General features: G+C 43.1%; 1 pseudogene; it reads right to left on the reverse strand.

Moving 5' to 3' along the window:
• Nucleotides 1-12,791: 12,791 nt before the first annotated feature.
• On the reverse strand, nucleotides 12,792-13,980 carry LOC142847059 (glyceraldehyde-3-phosphate dehydrogenase pseudogene; annotated as a pseudogene).
• Between the last annotated feature and the right edge of the window lie 7,948 nt (nucleotides 13,981-21,928).

Genomic DNA, 21,928 nt, shown 5'->3' on the forward strand with positions numbered 1-21,928 from the left:
TCCCTTTCAAACACTGCTTGGTACCAAGGATGATATTAAACACAATTGAACAATCATGTTTTCCTCTGCCTCCTTCGATGCCCTTCTCTGATCTGGCCTGAAACATGTGGTGTGTTATCCATCGCCTTGCTTGTCTTAGCCATACCAGGACTCAGGCTTCAGAATTCAGAACTGGGAGGCAACAGGCTAAGACCTTCGTTTCTTCCTGGAAATGAGGGGTCTGGAACAGGAGAGTTCCCTGTGCAAGCTTGAGGGTCAATGGGCAGGGAGAAACAGGCCAGACGGGGTAGGATTCACTCCAGTCAACTTGGCAGAAACAACAATGGGGTTTGCTAACTGACAGCCGAGCATCAGTCCCAGACTCCTGGGGAAATGCAGTCTACCATGGAGCTGTAACATATATCATCTCTTCCTGGGTAAGAAGAAACAGTTGTACCTCCTACCTATTAATCACATCTTCCATTAATCAGGGTAACTCACCATAATTGTGATTACAGTTGGGAATCAATTAATGTTCACCTTAAAATAAAGTGTAGAGAGGAAAGCAATTAATGTAATAGAGTGAGAGCATCAGATGACACCAATGTTATTGACGGTTATGGATCACGTCCTGCAGTGTGGTGTCCACAGCTCTTTCATGGAGAGGCTGACGGTGAGAGAGAAGAGATGGGATCAGGGCAGAGAGAAGGTCTGCTCCTCTTATTAGCAGCCATAGAGAAGCAGCATGCTGGGGGCTTCCAGGCTTCCTCATCTCCACCTGGGGCTCCGGCTGCAGCTACCCAACTCCAAGGACAGAAAGAAACAGACTGAAGAAGGGTCACAGCTTTCCTGTTCTTTAAGGCGACTGGTTTATCACCAATGACCTAATTTCTTATTATTTTTTCCTTCTAGAAGCCATCTGTGATTTTTCAGACTTGGATCTGTTTTGGCTGTTTGATGGGTGTCATTTGGAAGAGATTTGTGATGTTAAATAGGTTCAACCTAATTGAAACATAAAGACCTGAAACTCGTTCTGAATGTGTGTGTGTGTGTGTGGTTGTGCGCGTGGGTGTGGTCTGTTATATGCATGTTGAAGGCATGTATAGTGTGAGTTGGATGTATGTGGTACCTACACATGATATGTAAGTTTCTTCTGCTGCTGTTTGCCTCATTCCCCTGAGACAGTCTCACACTGAACCAAAGGCCTGCCATTTTGACTAGACTGATTGACCCAGTAAACTCCCTGGATTTGCCTGTTTCTTCCTGTCCACTCCAATACTAAGGTCACAGGCACATGTACTTAACTGGCTTTTTTACATGAAGTAAACACTGCTGCCTGCCAAATATCTTTCCAGCCCCAGTTTTCCTTTTTTTTTTTTTTTTTTTTGGTAAAGATGGTTTTGCAGTATATCTCAGACTGGCCTTGAACTCACAATCTTTGCCTCAGCTTCCTGAGTGCTTGGATTATAGGTGTGTGCTCCCAACATGCCCAGTCATAATGCATTTTTCAAGGCAGCATTTCTCTCTGTTCATACTTTCCCCTGCTCTTTAAAAGGAAGATGAGATAAAAGTTACTGTGGGCCTTTTGTTTTAGCTGTGGAAAGCCAGTGTCAGCGAATAAATGACCTGCTAAGGTCACATGGTGACTTAAAGGCAGGAAGAAACTCAGTATACTGTTTTTTCACTAGGTCTACCGCAGAGCAATCATGATAACACGATTCACCCCGTGGCTGTTCAAGTTCATAGTCAAGTAAAATGGTCTCATTTTCTGTATGACGTGCTTCTCAGGAGGCGCCCTGAGCAGCAGTAAAAACTCCAGGGTTCAGTCCCTCAGACCTGGATCTTTTGCCAAAACTTGAGCAAAACTTTCGAGTACACGGCTTCATGTGGAAGTGTTCGAACCCTTCATTTTCCAGATGAAAGAACTGAGGCCTGGGGTGAGGTGGTGGGGGATGGCGCGAACAGCTCCTGCTCCAGGTTAGACAGAATCGGCTCAGCCTCACTGGGTTGTGTCAAAGCTGATTTCAAGGCTGAGCAAAGGACCACACAGTAGCTGAAAAGCAAGTCTTTGTGACGTTCACTAGGAGGTTTTGAGTAGGTGCAGTCTGTGTGGTTTTACATCGCGATACGTGGGGTCCTGCCAAGTATCTTTTCCATCTCAATAACTAAAGCCACAATCTTGCCTACCCTTACTGTTGCTTATTTGGTTTCTTTCTTAAGTTCCCTGGAGAGTCCAGACCTACAATTCTTTGATATGTTCTTTTCTGAATATTTATGTATCTACCTTCAGAACAATCACTCCAGGTGATCCTGAATTTTGCCATAGCTACTTTTATCCCCCTCCATACCCCCACCACCACTGTAAAAAAAAAAAGTCTTTGCTTCTAGTGCCTGGAGGCTGAGACATGGGGCTTCTTGGTAGAATGGCACAGTCACATTAGAAAATGGCTATAGGGACTCTGATTTCTTCCTCCCATGTAAGGGCTTCTTCTGGTCACTCTGGTCATGCCTAAGGTCTCAAATGACCTCCTGCAAGACTCAATGGGAAGCTGGAGTAGGTAGGCAGAACTGTTATCAACAGTTAATGGTGATTTTGGTTCGGTTGCCAAATAGACTTCCAGCAATGACCCATAAGGCACTGACATCTTTCTTTCTTTCTTTCTTTCTTTCTTTCTTTCTTTCTTTCTTTCTTTCTTTCTTTCTTTCTTTCTTTCTTTCTTTCTTTCATTCTCCCTCCCTCCCTTCCTCCTCCTCCTCCTCCTCCTCTTTCTCCTTCTCTCCTTCTTTTTTTCTTAATTGATGTCAAGGCAGAGACATTGCATGGGGGAATATCTGAAGGTGACTGAACCTTAATCCCACCTGTGGGCTACCCTAAAATCTGCTGGCCTAATTACGTATGGTTTCTCTTAAGATCAATGCACGTAATCACCTCTGTTAGGCATAAGAGCAGCAAAGGCCTCCAAATCCACTAGATGGCAGTAGTCAGTTAATCATGTAGGGAGGTGTTGCCTAGAGAAGCAATTCCCAGCAGAGTGGCCACACTCCAGGATTTATAATCAAGTCCAGAATGTCTAAATATAAAGATACTTTCTCTCCTCCTGCATTCCCCAAAGATTACTTTCACTCTTTCTAATTATTATTTAAAAATAACAGCTACTCTGGGCTAGACTATGCAAGATTATGGCAGAAACGAAACAGTGGCACCCAACCCCGAATTGGTGGTTGGAGAATTCGGGAGTCAGCGCAGCATGAACTCATTCAGCTGCTGCCGCCTCCTCCAGGCAATAGGCTTCTTCTGAGCCATTTCTAGCCATCGCTCCGCAGACTTCCAGGCCTTCCAGTCAGGGACCTCATCCAGGCATGAGCCCCAAGCCACACTTCACCACACAACTGCGCTGAGCTCAGAACCAAACCCTAATATTAATTTATGGAACCACAAAGCCATAACAAAGTTGTGTAGCATTTTCCTTATAAAAAGGAAAAAGGAAGAGGGACTGATGAAGGGAAGGAGGGAGGGAGGGAGCAAGGGGGCAGAGGGGGAGGCAATGAACTCATACTGAGGAATGATTTGAACTGAGGTCAACTCTACATTATTTCTTAGCACTATGGAGCCAGGTTTCAGGATGTTTGCTGACCCTTACTTGAACTGACTGTGTATTTCACCATCCTGCCCCCCTGGTTTGAGCCATGGTTCTCTGATTTCCCCTGAAGCTGCTTTCAAGACTATCCTGTCCTCCAGTATTGGACTCTTACAGTAGGCTTGTGTGGAGTCGTGCCCCCAGAGTTAGTCTTCTACATAGAGATACCCCAACTCTTGTATGAACTCCTTATTAGGCTATTTTCTTGTTGGTCTTGGTCATGTCTCTAGCAGCCAGAGCCTGGTGGTTGGATCTGAGATTTATGTAGGACACTTGGCTAAAATATAAACAGTGGTTTAGAGAAGGGGAATCTGCTTCTTGTCAACAGTAATACTAGGCTGGGGGCCTCCCGGGAAGCTCAGTTGGATGCTTATCCACGGAATAATGTTACTAAGAATTCTGGTCCAGGCTAGCCAGCGGGGGGCCTGGCTGAAGAGCATTCTCTGAGTCAAGTTCATAGTCTGTCTAGGGACCCACCTTTACCTGGGTTAGCAAGGAGGGAGCCCAGTCAGACTCATAAGCCTTTGTTGCCAACAATGCTTGGCTTTCTGTGAACCAATCACATTTTTAGTATCCACTTCATTTAATTTATTAATTGAACAACCCTCTGAGGACCTTGAGCGGACAGACCAGGTTTTATAAGGTTTGGAATTTGTACAACTCTGGAGGAATAGAAACTATAAGAAAATGAAGTCAAGATTCCAAGTATAATATTAGACAACAAAGACAATATTGATTTAGAGTGACGTGGGATGAATCACGCACTTGTAAAATCCCTCCAACTGGGAAAACTCAGATCTCTTTCTTCTGAGTCGAGGACCGGGGAGGCGGAAACTCCACTAGCTTCCAGGTAAATTATTCTTCACATGCCCTGGTGACGCTCAGGGACCTCCCATCACTTGTTCAAGGCCAGACTTAACATGGTGTCCAATTCCGTTGTGAAATCAAAACTTGGGACTCTCATGGAGGTGTACACATGTGCAATCCCAGCACCCAGCATGGAGGCTGAGGGGGAGGGTTGTGAATTCCGGGGCAGTCTGAGCTATATAGCAAGCCTCTGTGTCAACAAACAGTCAAGGGCTCCAAACTTTCATCAACTCTTAACTTGGTGTGCTTGTGTTACTGCCGTCTCCCTCCGTCACCAGACTCTTCTACAGCTCTGGGATTCCACCTTGAAACCCACAGTACAGGTTCCTGTTGGTTTGAGTTAAAAACCCCATAAGCCCCTTCCCTAGTCCTGAGATCAAGGAGAATATTTAAGTTAAGGTGAAGGGCGATATTATAGTTCACATGTTGGGGTGACATCTGTCGTGAGCCATATGTTGGAGTGACATTTGTCATGGTCGAGGCACGATGAGTTTGTACATTCCAGGGCAGGGGCATGTGGATTAGAAATGTTGGATAGGAGGAGCAGAGATATGAAAGAAACACAGAGACACAGGGTAGTACCAGGAGGGCAGCCCAGTGAATACTGAATCCTGAATCCACCTGCATTTATTTTCCATATGCTTTTATACGCAGTACATAAGTGGGGAAAGAAGGCAAAAGACTGCTTTAACATGACACAAAGGGCAACCATAGCAATTACTTGCTTTAATATTTGAGCCATCAAGCCACTATTTCCTGAGTTAAATATTCTGATGTTTTGGGCAGGGATATGCAGTGAATACACTCTAGACCAAGTATCCTGTAGGCAGCCACTCCCTATGTCAAACCTCCTGTTTTAAAATAAAGGAGCAGGAATAGGCTTGAATTCTCTGGCCTTTGGTCAGCGTGGAGTGGATCCACCTCTGTGGGCCATCTTAGTGTCCAAAAGACCACGAAATCACACCCTAGGTCAGGATATCTTGTTTGTAGCCAACCTGTTGTCAACAACTTTGAAAGAGTGAAAATAAGCTTCAACTCTCTGACCTTTGGTCAAGGTAGAGTAGGACTCATGTGGGACCCCTTGTGGGGTGGGTGGGTGGGTGGCTGGGACTAAATCCTGAGAGAAAATCCTGAGAGATATACTACCGAATTTATCAGGACTGTGTTTGATAGGATGCAATGCAAACTCTTCTTCTTTTATTTATTTATTTATTTAATTTTTTTTTTAAGTCACATTCAGGCTGAGCCTGACCTCGAAGTTGAGTTGAAGCAACTCTAGGTTTTGTGATTAGAGGTTTGCACCACCATGCCCAGCTACAAAGCTTCACATTTGCGTGTTGACTTTGGACCCTTGAGGACTTCCATCTTCAGCAAGAAGATAGCTTCCTGAGATAGAGACTCCCCAAGAGATGTTTCCAAGATGGCAGGTATTGCTAAGACAGTAAGCTATCTGGGTCAGTCCTGGAGTCTCCAAATGTTCAGATTCAGTTTTGCATCAAGGTTTTCCTGTGGAGGCCTTTCTCCTTCCACCTCTGGGTGCCCTTTTTCTGAACACTGTCTTTTGCTCGCACTTCCACCTCCCTATAAAAACTTCCTCTCTGAGCAAGGCTCTATTGTTAGTCATTTGTGTCTTAGGGTAAATTAAAGTCATTTGGTTTCTCCCTGCATGAGCAGCAATTCCCCCATAAAGGAAGGAAGCTCTGACCTTTAAAGGAATAGGAAGTTGGGAGTTGCTGAGGGAGTGCCCCGAGTTGAAGGGAATAGAGGAACTGCCTACATTTTGGAAATGATAGCAAAGAGACAGCTGCTCAAATGTTTGTAGGGGAAGGAAGGCATTTAAAATGAACTATTGCCTGGCATTGGTCATGCACCAGAGCCTCTGGTAGATGCTTTCAGAAATGTTATTAGTTCTTAAGAATTCTGGAAGGTGGGTGTATGACTTTGAATAGGTCATCTACAGGTGCAGGCTGACCCAAGGGCAGGGAAAACAGTTTTGGTATAACTGCCTAGCTTGTGCCTGGCACATGGTTGTGCCTTCTCTTGAGTCCTGGTGTGTGCTGCAGGTCTACTGGACAGTCAACCACTAGGCACTTTTTTTTTTTTTTTTACAAAAGGAAGAAACCTGATACCCAGGGTAGTGATGTAACTTTCCTTAGGCCCCTGTCATGTGCGGTGGCAGGTGGCTTGTAAGTTCTATACTAACTAAGCGACTTCTGGGGTTTTAGAAGAGAATGGCTCACAGACCAAATCAAAGTACTTCACCACATCTGTTGAAAACACACAGCAGGGCCAAGGAGAGAAAGGCAGGTGGGCTAACTCACTTAGGACAAGTCTGAGCAGGTGGAGGGACCACACTCCTTGAATCCCAGGCTCCACAAACCTATCCATCTCCCTCCTGTCTGCTGCATCCGCTCTTCCTGCTGAAGCAAGAGGTCTGAGGCACAGATGGTGCCCTGGACAAAGCACATGGTTGACCTCTGACAGGGAGGTCAACATTGCCAGAAAATGTATGATTAGACAGATACTGCTTGCCAATTTCCTTTCCTGACATCCAGGGATGTTTTGTCAATTTCTTGGACAGAGCATGTTGGACCAAAATGAAGTCATATGGATGTCCACTATAGGTAGCTGGTTTGGGGGCGACAGAGATTGCATTCCAGAGGTGAAATGACCATGGTTTGTCTTCTCCACAACAATTGTTTCACCTTACATCCTGCTTGCTTCATGTTTCATTAGCATCCCATGCAGGCCCCCACTTTATTATTAATAGCTAGTGTGTCTGGTGGGATCTTCCTACAACTCACAAGCCACTTCCTTAGCCATTACCTCCTTTTCCCACATCTCGTGTGTCTTGCTTGTGACTCGCTTTCTGTCTCTACTGGTTTAGTCATCTACTACTGTGTAGCAACATGGCTGAAAACTTCACAGCTGTAACTAGCAATTCATATGGTTTTCATGCACATGTAATATTTAAAAATTACCCTTTGAGAATTTCACACATGCACACCACGTATTTCAATCATATTCTCCCCAACTTTCCCTTCCAGTTTCCTCATCTCCCCCAAGCTCCTCCTAAATGTCATGTTTTTCTTAAATATATATTCCATTGATATCAAATAGTGCATAGGCATAGACACATCAACTGGAGCATTGTCAACCTACAAAGAATCTTAAAGAAACCTATCCTTGAAGAGAATTGTCAATAGTTCCTCCCCTGGAGGTGGGGCTTGTGAACTCCTTCACCATCCACACTGGAAGACTGGCTTGATCTTACACAGGTCTTGTGTAGATAACTATAGCTGCTGGTGACTCGTGTTTTAATCTCTCACAGTTTCTGTGTGCCAGCAAGTTGGGAGCAGTTTGGCTGTGCTGCTCTGGCTCACGATTCCTTATGAGGTTTCAGTTGTCTGAACTTAGTTAGGACTGGAGAATCTGCATCCGCTGCCAAAATGTTATAGCCACAGCTTGGAAACTGGTCCTGATGGCAAAGATTCTGTTTCTTTGCACATAAACTTCTCCATAGGGCAGAATGAGTGTCCTCTTGAGGGGGCAGCTGTCTTCCCTCATCTAAGAGATAACAGTGTCTTCTATTACCTAGCCCTGGACATGACACATGAACACACAAGACAGCCCTCTCTAGAATGATACAGTATGTATGATACAAGGAATAAGAAGGCTAAGATATTTGGAGTCATATTGAAGACTAACTTCGATAATGAATCCTAGGTAACATGATGATCACCTGTCCAGCTTAAGACTGTCAACCATCCAGTTTCTTTCCAGAATTCTGTTGACAAATTGTTTATTCTAAAAGCAATATGACAAACTTACATTATAGTCTCAAACATAGTGAGTGGTGCCCACGTCCAAAACTTTCCTCTTCCCCAAGCTGCTCCCTTTGGAGGCTGTCTATCTTAGGCTCTAAGTTTGAAGATGTTCAAAAACTACAACAAAGCAATTATAACAGTGGTAATCATTGTCATTATGTTCACTGAAGCTTGCTGCTCAATCATATTTATACAGAGCTGGGGAGTTGGCCCAGTTGGCAAGCAGTTGCTTAGAGAGCATGAGGACCTGAATTCAGGCACCAGAATTCATAATTAAAAAGCAAGAAAAACAGCGGCGGTGGTGGTGGTTGGTGGCAGCAGTGGTGGCATGTGTTTTTAATCCCAGAGGCAGAGATAGGCAGATCCTTGGGGCTTATTGGCTAGCCAGGTAGCTATGTGGAGAACTCTACTTCAGTAAGCAGCCTTGACTCAAGAAAAAGGCTGTAAAACACATGAGAAGCAATACCAAAATTGTCTTCTAGCCGCCACACACAGACATACACAAACAGGTACATGGACATGTGCATGAAAACCCGTACACACATGTGCACACAGACAAGCATACACAGACAGACAGACAGACAGACACACACACACACACACACAGAGAGAGAGAGAGAGAGAGAGAGAGAGAGAGAGAGAGAGAGAGAGAGAGAGAAGGAGGTAGTTGTGTTTAAGAGAGCCACCAGAGAGGAACCCTGGTCCAGTATTTCATCTGGAAAAGGCAATTTTCTTCTTTGCTTTTCACATGGTCTCCTCTGGATAGCTGGCTTCTTTTATCCCTGGGTATGAGAAGGGAAACTGGACAGCATCTCTAACTTTAGTTCATAATGAGACATCCTGGTGCCTCTGACATGTAGGCAAGCTATAGCAGCTAGTGTTTCAATCTCTCATCCTCATGAATCCTGACCTCTCATGAAGGCGATAGCATTTCTGTCTATGCTGTTGGCCTATGTGGTTTTGTTCTTCCTCCCATGTTCAGAGTGTCATGTCTCTTTTCATCAGTGGCATCTCCTGGGGTTGGGCAGCCTGTAGAAAGAACACTATTAATTCATCCTTGAATTGTCTCAGAGCATCAGTTGGCTGTCATTTTCAGGAAAAGAAGTTGTTGAAAGCTACTGTTGGATGTTCTGTCATACAAGCAGGGTTCACTCGGCGTGTGGCTGGCATGGCTACGACCTTCTAAGATTGCTTGACATTGGCCAACATATATTATGGCTATTCCAGTGTTTCCCGTGTTAGTATGGCTTTTGTTTAGTCCTTGCCAATGGAATATGGACTGAAAAACCTAGAGCCCAGGTTGCGATATATATACATGATTAGATTTTTACTTGTTCATGACTTCTCTCAGGAGGAGAATGGAATGAGTCTTTTTAAAGACTTAATTCAGTAGAAATCCAACCGTTTTTATCCTTCAATATTTGGTATGGTATTAGAGCCGGAATGTAAAATGTCTCCCACAGGCTGTGTGTTTCAACATTTGGTCTTCAGCCGGTCGTTTGAGTGAGGCTGTGAAATCTTTGGGAGGTAAAGCTTGGCTGGAATCCACAAGTCAACTGGGCAAACACTGAAGGGCATATCCACCACCGGTGCTGATAGTTGCTGTCTGCTATGATGAACTAAAATCCCCTGGAACTGTGAGAGTCCACATAAACTCTTCTTCCCTTAGATTGCTTCTGTCAGGCACTGCATCCCAGTCATGGAGAACATCATTAGTACACAGGGATAATTGTGAAGCACAGTGCTTCAAAGAATTGCGGTGTTTTGAGTTTCACTGTTTACTGGAGATAGCTAATTGATATATATTTTTTTCTCTGCTGTGACAGCTAATGCTTTGTGTTGGTGTGACTGGCCACAGAGTGCTCAGATACTGCTTCGCATGTACAGTATTTTGGGTGTTATCCTGACAGTGGTTTTGGATGTGCTTTGTGTTTAAGTTGGAAGATCAGGTGAGCTGATTGACCTCTTTAAAATGAGGAGGCTTCATCCAATCAGTTGACAGTCTGATGAGAGCAAAAAGTGATCCTCTCCTAAGAGAAGAGAATTCTTTCTGTCTGGTGACCATCAAATTGAGACACTGACTTTTCTTTTACCTTTACATTTGAATTGAGATATTAACTTTCTTGGTCTCAGATGTATTGGCCTGTGGATAGGAATGACACCCATTGGCCCTCCTGGGTCTTCAACTAGCCCACTCACTATTCAGGTCTTGGGATTTACCAGATACCATAATTATGAGGAATTCTTTATTACAGACAATCCTATTGGCTCTGTTTCTCTAGAGAGTCCTGCCTAATATTCTCTCCTGCTGCTTGGTCCTATAGCTCCATGATGGGGCATACTAGAGCGTTAACATTCTAGTGATGTTCTGTGATTTTTCTAAAGAAGGTAGCTTTCACTATCTCCCTGCCCCCACCCCGGATACTAGCAATGGGATGTCTTTACTTAGTAATCTCAACAGTATACTTCACTTTCCTGTCCTGGGTCACCATATAATGAAACGTGACCGTTTTCTTCTTCATCTGACTCCAGCTCTTTCCCAAAAGCCATGGTAGGACAGCATATTGATGTGCCTTCGTTCAGGGACCATTTGATGATCTTCATAAATGCTCTTTCATTTGACAGACAGGAAAATGAATCTCTAGGAGTCAAGGGTCCCAGGATCTTTATGAGAGCCTTACCGGGTGTGAGACACTCCACTCTCAAAAGGACTACAGACCAATGCGCAAGCTCCGTGTTTATTGACACTGTCCCTAGGTTAGGTTCCTACCCTTGGTTTCTCACACATATCCCTCCTCTATGTTTCATGTAAGCCATTTACCTTTGTGTTGGACCCAAGCACCAAGAACATCCTCGGTTTTCCCACTCCCTTTCTATTTTCTACCATTTTTTCCTTTTAATTTTCTGGGTTTTTTTTGTCCCCTCCTCTCTCATAAGAGAGAAAGCATGGCTTGTTTTGCTTAACAGGATGATCTTCAGTTCTGTGTTTTGATCTTTTATTACTTCAGTTGAATCATGTGTGACATAGACACTGTCTGGGCTTGCTCGAAGTTTGTTTCCTCAAGGTTCTGGTGATTATCACTGGACTTGCAAATTATTTCTAACCATTTTTCTTCTTCAGATATTCACCTACAGGAAAAATCAAATTTTTGATGCTCCTAGAAATCTTGTTAATACTAATCACCTGTGTATTGATTAGTAGGCTTATCTGCATTTAAAAAATACTCAAATCACACTTGCCTCAACTTTCAGTCTTTTGCTTAGATGATACCCTGTCTTGACTAAAGTACGCTTGACCATGCCACAGGTAACTGTGTATAAGTGGATGAGGTAATCTGGGTCATGGCATCTCCCCATAGATATTTCCACTTCCATTAGATGGTGGCGAGCTTCCCCACCGGGCACAAATGTGCTCTCAGGGCTTGTGGGTATCGCTGCCCCTTTTTATTGCTTGCTGTGGATGATGACGTCATCAGGTCTGGTTTGCTGATAGTACAGATACAAATAACTGTATAGGGATTGGGTCACCTGGGCATGTGTGGCCTGAGACATTCCTGTGTGAGTGTGTGAAACAGATTCTGGTGTGTCTTTCTAGTAGAATGGGCTGGTGACCCTACGTGAGAATTACCAAAGTTGACTTCTTGTCTGTTCTCATCATCTCTGATAAATGACTTCCGGCTTATGGATAATGGCCTCATGCACTAGACTTCTTAGTAGGAAGACATTTTCCATTAGAACTGATATGTAGAAAGAGACTTAAACCAACTGGACAGGGTCAGCCCCTAAATCTATTATGATATTAATCACCATCACCAGGAAGATCCCCTCTTGCCACTTGCACACGGATGGCAGAGCTCCAGTTACCTCATCTTCCTCCTAGTCTTGTCCCCAGAACACAAGAGGAGGCAGTGGTAATAACTACTAAGGGGTTCCTTTTATTTCCTCCTTCTGTTATGCAAACAGCTTCCTCTCTTCTCTCTCTCTCTCCCTCCCTCCCTAGTAGTGTGTGTGTGTGTGTGTGTGTATGTATGTGTTTCAGCTGACAGCAATGTCGGCTCTTTTTGAGTTTCTTTCGTATGCTCAAAGCAGCCATGGGTGTTGTCTGTTGAATCTATGGAACTCATCTTGTCATATATTATATTTATAAAATATAATACTGATCATAGAGGATGTTGGATCAAAATTGACATTACCTTTGGGTTTATTTGTTTGTTTGTTTGTTCAGGTGGTAGCAGCCCACTCTGTTGTTGGAGATAATAAGGCCCCACAGAGCCATTATACTTTTGCCAACCCTGAACATGAGACTTCTTTTTATGTGTGTATATGTGTGTGTGCACGCACATGTATGTGTGTGTGTGTGTTTAGGTTGTGGGATAATGTTAGGTACCATTTCTCAGTCACCTTCCTTTTTTTGTTTGAGGCAGGATTATTAACCTGGAATTTCTTTCTTTCTTTTTTTTTGAAGAGGGGTGCAATGAACTTTATTGATGGTATTCAAGAGAGTAGGGCTCCCTAAGCCCCCTCCTGCTATTCTGGGGGTCTGGGATGGAAACTGTGAGGGAGATGCTCAGTGTCAAGGGTTAGTTAGGGCAGAGACTGCTCAGCAGCCGAGGACCTCTCTCTTGTTGTGTCTTTGCTGGGATCGGTGGTCCAGGGCGGGCTTCTTACTCCTTGGAGGCCATGTAGGCCATGAGTTCCACCACTCTGTTGCTGTAGCTGAATTCATTGTCATACCAGGAAATGAGCTTTACAAAGTTGTCATTGAGAGCAATGCCAGCCCCAGCATCGAAGGTGGAAGAGTGGGAGTCACTGTTAAAGTCACAGGAGACGACCTGGTCCTCAGTGTAGCCCAGGATGCCCTTTAGTGGGCCCTCCGATGCCGGCTTTACCACCTTCTTGATGTCATCATACTTGGCAGCTTTCTCCAGGCGGCATGTCAGATCCACGATGGACACATTGGGGGTAGGAACGGGGAAGGCCATGCCCGTGAGCTTCCCGTTCAGCTCTGGGATGACTTTGCCCACAGCCTTGGCAGCGCCAGTGGACGCAGGGATGATGTTCTGAGCAGCACCACGGCCATCTTGCCACAGCTTCCCAGAGGGGCCATCCACAGTCTTCTGGGTGGCTGTGATGGCATGGACTGTTGTCATGAGTCCTTCCACGATGCCAAAGTTGTCATGGATGACCTTGGCCCAGGGGGCTAAGCAGTTGGTGGTGCAGGAAGCGTTGCTGACAATCTTGAGGGAATTGTCATACTTGTCATGGTTCACACCCCTCACAAACATGGGGGCATCGGCAGAAGGGGCGGAGATGATGACCCTCTCGGCCCCACCCTTCAAGTGGGCCCCAGCCTTCTCCATGATGGTGAAGACACCGGTAGACTCCACAACATACTCGGTGCCGGCATCCCCCCATTTGATGTTGGCGGGATCTCGCTCCTGGAAGATGGTGGTGGCCTTCCCATTGATGACAAGCTTCCCATTCTCAGCCTTAACTGTGCCTTTGAACTTGCCATGGGTGGAGTCATACTGGAACATGTAGACCATGTAGTTGAGGTCGATGAAAGGGTCATTGATGGCAACAACGTCCACTTTGCCAGAAGTGAAGGCAGCCCTGGTAACCAGGAGTCCAATACGGCCAAATCCTTTCACTCTGACCTTCACTATCGTGTCTCTGGAACGAGGCTGGCACTGCACAAAAAGAAGCGGCTGTCGCTAGAACAGGGAGGAGCAGAGAGCCTTAACCTGGAATTTCATCAAGCAGGTAAGCCTAGCTGGCTAGAGGGCTTCTAGAGCTTGGCCTGTCTCTACCTCCCATCTCTCCATCCGTATGATTAAAGGCACACACCATCAGTCTGTCTTTCAGTGAGTCTGTGGAGCAAACTCAGGTCCTTATGCTGGCAAAGTCAATGCTTTACAGACTGAACCATTGCCGAGCTCTTGGTGTACTTTAAAATTCCCAGGAAGCAATTGCTCCTCCCACTGAGTCTTTGACAAGGCTGATTAATTGATTAACGCTTCAATAATTGTAGAGAGTTTAGAATGTTGCAGGTCCTGATTCTAATTACATTTGTCTTGGGCTGTTTTTAGCCCCCCCCCCCATTCCCTACCTACTTCTGTGTCTGACTGTATATGTTGTGACTAACAGATCAAATCTTTTGGAATGTATTAACTTGACAAAACCTAGTTTCCACCATCCAAAAGGCCAAGGGTGTCATCAGATAGCATTTCAGTCCTGTGGCTGCTGTTTCACTATTTGGCTCTAACCATCTATCTAAAGTTTCCACGAAAGCATCTGGAAATCGCGTTGATTTATGATTTTCTTTGTTCTGTACTATACAAATTTCATGAAACTGTTACCACATTGAAATTTGGGGTAACCCGAATCTCTGCTCTCAGGCCATGGTCACTCATATTTGGCTCCAGAATAAACTATTTCTCATCTCCATTGACGTGAGCGTTGTGTTTTGTTGTAGTTGTTGTTGACACGTATTACTCTTAGGACTATTATCACTAAAAAGACTTTGAAAGCCGGCTGTAACCTCTTCTTTGTCCCACCTTTCTCTCTATCTCTGTGTTGTATATTGTTCAACTAGCAAATCTTCTGAAAGATTTCCTTATTCTTTGAGATGTGCAAAATCTAGGTTACGTAATAGAAGATTGGGCTCATATTTTTGTGATTGACTTGTGTTAGTATCTGTAGCGACAATGTCCCAATATCTGATTGGTAATGATCTTAGGCCTATGTATATCACCCTCGTTTCCCTACATGGTATATGGCATGACAATTTCTTCTTCTTCCTTTTAAGGATATCTTTCTGTTTTTTACTCAACTGAGAATCCTGTTCTTTGCCTTTGGATAAGAGTTTGTATATATTTACTGTTCTATTATTTTAAAGTCATTAATTTTTTTTTTACTATTTCTGTGTGTTTAGTAAAGAGGGAGATATTGTATATTTTATCCTCCCTCATGAATGTTAAAGAAACTTTATTTTCTATTTCAAACCAAATTCTTTTTTTGCTGTATAGATTGTCTTATATCTATATTCCCTACCCTACTTGGCTCTGAACTCCTATTTATATATGCAAAGACTCATTGATATGTCCTACTAAATCATAGACTATATATTCCAACATTTCTCTTTGGCAGTCTAGAATAATTGGCAAGAATTTTGAAATTTCCATTTTTTTCTTCATCTTCTTCCATTAATCTCAGCCAGGGGAAGAGAGCCATAGAAAAAAAATTCTACCCTTTTAATGTGGATTATATTTTTTTGAAAAGGCAAGCATGATTGTTTAAACTAACATTTTTTCCTTCTATTCTAATTATAAATATCAAATTGGAATACTTGTCTATCAAGTATTTCACTAAATAAATAATAAACACCAATTCACTTAACTTTTTGCACTATCCCAAGATTAGGTATTTCATCCACGTGCGCAAATGAAAAAGTCGGAAATAATAGGGATTAGTGATGGGATTGGAGAGATGACTTAAAGTCTAAGAGCCCTGAGTGCTCTTGTAGAGAACCCGAGTTCAGTTCCCAGCACCCACATTGAGCAGTTTACAACAATTCCACTGCTAGGGGATCTCACATCTTCCTCTGGCCTCTGAGGGGGATCCAGATAAAAGTTGTATACACATGAATATATGCAAACATTTAACAAAATCAAGAGAGATGAGGGTTAACTGGCTGTCTATAGCTGCCTACCCATGGATGGACAATCACAGGATTCAAATTCATGTTTGTATAGTTTTCAACTTTTTCTCTAAATCCATAATGGTAACTATTTTAGATTTTGTAGGACATTTAAGGTTTTGGCTCTTTCTAGAATATGAAATTTAAAAAGCTGCCTTAACCTGGTATACTGAAAAAAATCAAGCCATGGACCGTTTACCAAGCCCTGCTCTGGAAGATCTGCTTGATCCACCCCAGGCACAGGCATCTCCAGACAGCACAGGCTGCCATGCCCACATGAGCACTATGAGCATCAGGCACATGCACATGATAGCCATCATGGAGTAGAGGCTTCTTCCACCCCTGTGTATCCGTTCTCTAGTTTCTACTAGACAGGAATTAGACAGGAAAACTGGACTTTATGCCTTTTAATATCCTGGCATTTGTTACACGGAGCTTTTGGGCACCTTGGCAAAGGAAGAGCTAATGATTTCTCTTCCATTTTCCTCACCCAGAGCTTGAGGTGACAACTGCTTTGGCAGTTTCTTCTTTCTGAGAGGAAAGGAGGAAGAAGGAAATGGAATCTGGGTCTTCTTTCCTCGTTGTCCTCCAATGACAGATAATCTTTTTTTTTTTTTTTTTTTTTTTTTTTTTTTTTTTTTTTTTTTTTTTTGCTTTTTTAAGACAGGGTTTCTCTGTGGCTTTGGAGCCTGTCCTGGAACTCGCTCTGTAGACCAGGCTGGTCTCGAACTCACAGAGATCCGCCTGCCTCTGCCTCCCAAGTGCTGGGATTAAAGGCGTGCGCCACCATCGCATGACAGATAATCTTTAACATTTGACGTGGAACAATAGGCAAAGCCTAGTTGGTAGGCTGCTCATAGGTTCAAGCTTAGAGATGATGAAGGCCTAGGGTGAAAGAGATTGACAGTGGAGGGACACAGTAGGCTTACAGAATGGGGTTGATAGAAGGGGAGAGGGGAGGGAGGGGAGTGAAAAAGTGTATAGCTCAATAAAAACAAACATAAAGAGAGTGGACAGAAGCCTAGGCTGAGTCTAAGAGGCCACACCTGCACAGCAGCGGCTGCTGGGGTTATGAATACATGGCATTCAGCAGCAGATTCAGGCTTTGAGGGAAGGGACATGTGAAATTCTGCAGCAAATTTGTTCATTCTGGGGCTTCTGCAGCTTTCACCTGGAGATGGATGTCAGGGCAGCAGTTTAAAACACAGGTTCATAGCAGAAGGAACTGCTAGACTAAAGAGGTTGAATTTAGCCCCAGGATAAATTGGATCTATTGAAAAAAATTGCACAAAATTGAGTCTTCACAAAATCCCTAGTTAGGAGGATGATCTGGGAGAAGGAAGAGAGAGGCCTTGCAAACTCTGATGCTACCGTTTCCAGGGTTCCTGGCTGTGAATCGATGGAGGCTGTGAGCCAGCGGCAGTGGGAACATGATAGACAGATGCTAAAGATAATTTGCCTGGAGAATTAGACAAACTTAGAATTTTTTAAAAAAATCATAGAGTCTATTTTTTTCTTTTAAGTACAGTATTTTCCTCAATATTTCATTTTGAAAAATTCTAAATTTGGCCATTGGGAAATAGTATGCAAATATTCATATAATTTTAATATAAATTGGCCATTAATATTTTTGCCATATTTGCTATGGGTAGTCTTCTAAATAGCTATGTTTTAATTCTCATACTCAGGAGATTTAAGGAGGATACCGTAGTTTTATCAAATCTCTAATTTTGGTTCAGATTTCTGTGAATACCTTAATGGTGCTTTTTATGGCTCTCTTTTTTTAAAGTGTTCATTCACTGGTCAGGAATCGAATAGCATTCCATTATGTCTTCTTAGTCTTTGCCTTAGAGCTATTTTTCTTCCTCAATAGATCTCTATGCTATCAGTCATTTGAGGAGTCTCGGTCACTTGCCTTAAGGAATGCCTGGTGGTTTTAACTTGAAATCTGAATGCTTTTTCAAGATTAGACTCAGGTGAGTACGCTTTCACAGATGATATATAGGCAAGGTTGTAGCCTGAGCAGAACACAGCATGACAAAGCTCATGATGTCAACCTGTCCCATTCCTGGTGATGCCAAGTTTGATCATTTGGCTAAGTTCTACCTGGTGATGTTTTGAGTATTTTGATCTTCAAAATTTATTCTCATAATGTTTTAGCATCTGTTGGTTATATTTGACTAAGTCAAAGGAGCTTTTCTCAACTCTATGGTGCGTATTACATCATTAGTGGACAGTCTTCTTCATGGTAAGGCTTTTTACACACACACTCACACACACACAAACACATACACACACAAAGAAAATATCAGAGTCTTCTTTTCTCATTGTCATTGATCAATAGATAATTATTTGACATTCATCATGGAACACTGGAGAAACACTATTTGTTAGTCTGGTCATAGGTCAAAGTTTAGAGAGGGTAAAGACCTAAGGAAGAAAAGATTGGCATTGCAAGGACTCCAATAGACCTTAAGGAGTTTACAGGGCTTTGTTGGAGGGTGTGAGAGTGGGCAGGAACCCATACTAATAATGAGAGGATACAGAATCAAGCACAAAATATGAGCTTGTCCTGTTCTTGGTGAAGTTAAGTTTGAGCATTTGACTAAGTTGGTGTGTGCTGGAGTTGGTCATTTCATGGGTATCTTTCTCTGTTCCACCTGGGTGATATTTTGAAACTGAATAATGTGTTGTGTGTGATACACATACATACATACATACATACATATTATTGTTTGCTCAACATAAACATTAGGTATGGTTTGTTACATAAAGGTTCAAGTAGTAGAAGCTTGGTCCCAATGTGTCAACATAAAGTCAGGGAACTTGAAGAGATTGATTGTAGTGAGTAGTTATACCACTGAGAATCCTGCCTCCAGAAGGGATGAACATAGTTTATATGGACACTGATATCAAGAAGGACTCTCTGGCTTCTACTATATACTTATTCTATGGCACCATCTGCCATGTTGTGATGTAGTTGAGAACTCTCACCAGAGAGTGAATCATGGGCTTATTGAACTTAGACTTTGGGCTTCCAAACTTGTGAGCTAAATAAACCTCCTTTCTTTATGCATTATTCAGCCTTGTGTGTTTTGTTATAACAATGGAAAATGGAACAACACATATGACATACATAATTATTTATATGATAGCCTCAATTTTAATAGTTTTACTGTATTCTCTTCTCCTTCCTAATTTGATATTTGGATCTTCAACTATAGTAAGTATGACTTGAATAATCCTATAATTAAAAAAGTATCAGAGAGAGGCAGGCTTGTAATTCCAATTATTTAGGAGGTTGAGGCTGAAAGATCAAAGGTTCAAGGCCTGCCTGGGCTACAGAATGATTTGAAGGCCAATCTGAGCAAAGCAGTGAGACTAAGTATCAAAATAAAAGTAGCAAGAAGACTGGAGATATAACTCAGTGGAAGAGCGCTTTTCTTCTGATGGCTTTATAACTTCCAATTATGGACTGCTGCTGTCATTTACTTAATTAGTCTCTTGCACATGAGCGTTTGCATCACCTCCAGTGGTGTTTTTAATTACACCCAGTGGCACAAAGAAAAACCCCATGAATGTTTTCATTCTATAGCTGTCCGAAGAGCATCATCAGAGTAACTGAGAAATGGGGGTGAAGGGTTAAAGGGCAATGTGCTTGCTGATTCTTCAGACATAGCCATGTTCCTTCCATAGGAGCTGGACCGTTTTTGCTTTCACACTGGAAGAGTAAGAGAGAATCTGGTCCCTACTGCTCCACTGAGAAAAAGATTGTCAAGATTTTGGAGTTAAAAAAACATTATTATTATTGCTGTTATTATTATGTCATTATTGTTGTTGTTGTTGTTGATGATGATGTGTGTGCATATGGGATGGGGAAACACAAGCTATGGTGTGAATGTGGAGGTTAGATTATAATATTACAATTCTCTTCCCTTCTGCTTTGGGTAGCCAGGCTTGCTTAGCCTTAACCCACTCAGCCATTTCGGTGGCCTGACATTTCTCTTCTTTCTCTCTTTCTTTCTCTCTTTCTTTCTTTCTTTCTTTCTTTCTTTCTTTCTTTCTTTCTTTCTTTCTTTCTTCTTTCCTTCCTTTCTTTCTTTCTTCTTTCCTTCCTTTCTTTCTTTCTTCTTAACTGAGAAACTAGTCCATTTTAAATTCACATTTCCATTTTTTTAATGCACATTGGTGTTTTGCCTGCATACATGTTTGTGTGAGAGTGTCAGATCCCCTGGCACTGGATTACAGACAGTTGTGAGCTGCCCTGTGATTGTTAGGAATTGAACCCTTTGGAAGAGCAACCAGTGCTCTTAACCACTGAGCCATCTTTTCTGAACTGACCATCTCCTGCAACCAGGCATAACTTCCCTTCAGTGGAGGGATTTGGACACCAACCCAGCCACAAAATATTTGACTTACAATTTGTCCTGCTATAGGATGTGCTGGGGTAAAGATGACACAGAAATTGTGGGAATGGCCAACCAATGACTGGTCTAGTCTGAGACCCACATCATGAGGGAGAGCCCAGCCCTGACACTAAGTGGGGGACCAGGTCTCAGAGGTTAGAAAGCTCAGAGACCTAGGATAGAACCAAACACGACTGGAATAAACAAACAAAAATGTTAATGAAATGATTCCTGGTGATATTCTGCTAATACATAGATTATGGCCTAGCCCAGTTGTCAACAGTGATGCTTTATCCAGTAACTGACAGAAGCAGATGCAGATACCCACAGCCAAACATTAGGCTGAGCTCAGGGAATCATTCAGAAGAGGGGGAGGAAGGATTGTCAGAAAGGTCAAGGATGCTATGAGAAAACCCACAGAGCAACTAACCTGGGCTTGTAGGGCCTCATGGAGAAGGAACTAACAGCCAGGGAGCCTGCTTGGGAATGATTGAGGCCCTCTGCATGTATGATTCAGTTTTGTAGCTTGGTCCTCTTGTGGAACTCCTAACAGAGGAAACGGGCTTTCTCTGGGTCTTTTGCCCTATTTGGGGATCCTTTTCCTCTTACTGGGTTGCTTTGGCCAGTCTTAATAAGAAGGCAATTTGATGTGCTGTGTTTGGTTCATATTCATGGGAGGCCTGCCCTTTTCTGGAGAGAAACAGAGGAGGAGTAGATGGAGGTGGGGGGGGGGCAAAGAAGAAGTAGGAGGGAGGGATGAGGAGAAGAGGAGGGAGGGGAAACCACAGTCAGGATGGAAAAAAATTAAATTTGTATTTCCCCATTATTAGTGAAGTCAAGCATCTTTCAGTATCATTAAGGGGCATTGCATATTTTCTGAGGAATTACTTATTTATTTATTGAGACAGAGTCTCACTACATAACACTGGCTGGCCTGGAACTCTCTATAGACCAGCCTGGTCTTGAACTCACAGAGATTCACCTACCACTGCCTCCCAAGTACTGGGATAAGAAGCAAGGACCATGTCCAGTGTTGTTGGAAAGCTACGTGTCCTAGTTACTCTTCTCTTTGCTGTGACCAAACATCTGGCAAGAAGCCACGTGAGGGAGGAGAGATTTGTTGGGCTCGTGGTTTAAGGAAGCATTTCCCTCATGATGGGGAGTGTGCCAGTGAGGGCACGCAGCTCAGCCTCCTTACTTTCTCGCCTCTTGGTGAAATAGCACAGAGCAGACAGGGAGCCGGGCAGAGTTCTACATTTTAAGACCCACCTCTCCAGTGTCCACTTCCTCCAGTTAGTCTCCATATCCTAAGAGCTCCACAGTCTCTCAAAACATCACCACCAGCAGAGAAACATAGTTTTCAAACATACATGTCTGTAGGAGCCATCTCACACCCAAACCTTATGTAACACTATAGTTCTATTAGGTTTTAAACTGTTAATATCAATATTAATATATTAGGGAGAATAGCCCCTTTTCTGTGAAATGTCATACTTTCCTTCCCGTTCATCA

This window comes from Microtus pennsylvanicus, chromosome 3 (genome assembly GCF_037038515.1).
Source record: "Microtus pennsylvanicus isolate mMicPen1 chromosome 3, mMicPen1.hap1, whole genome shotgun sequence".
In the NCBI taxonomy this organism is placed as follows: domain Eukaryota; kingdom Metazoa; phylum Chordata; class Mammalia; order Rodentia; family Cricetidae; genus Microtus; species Microtus pennsylvanicus.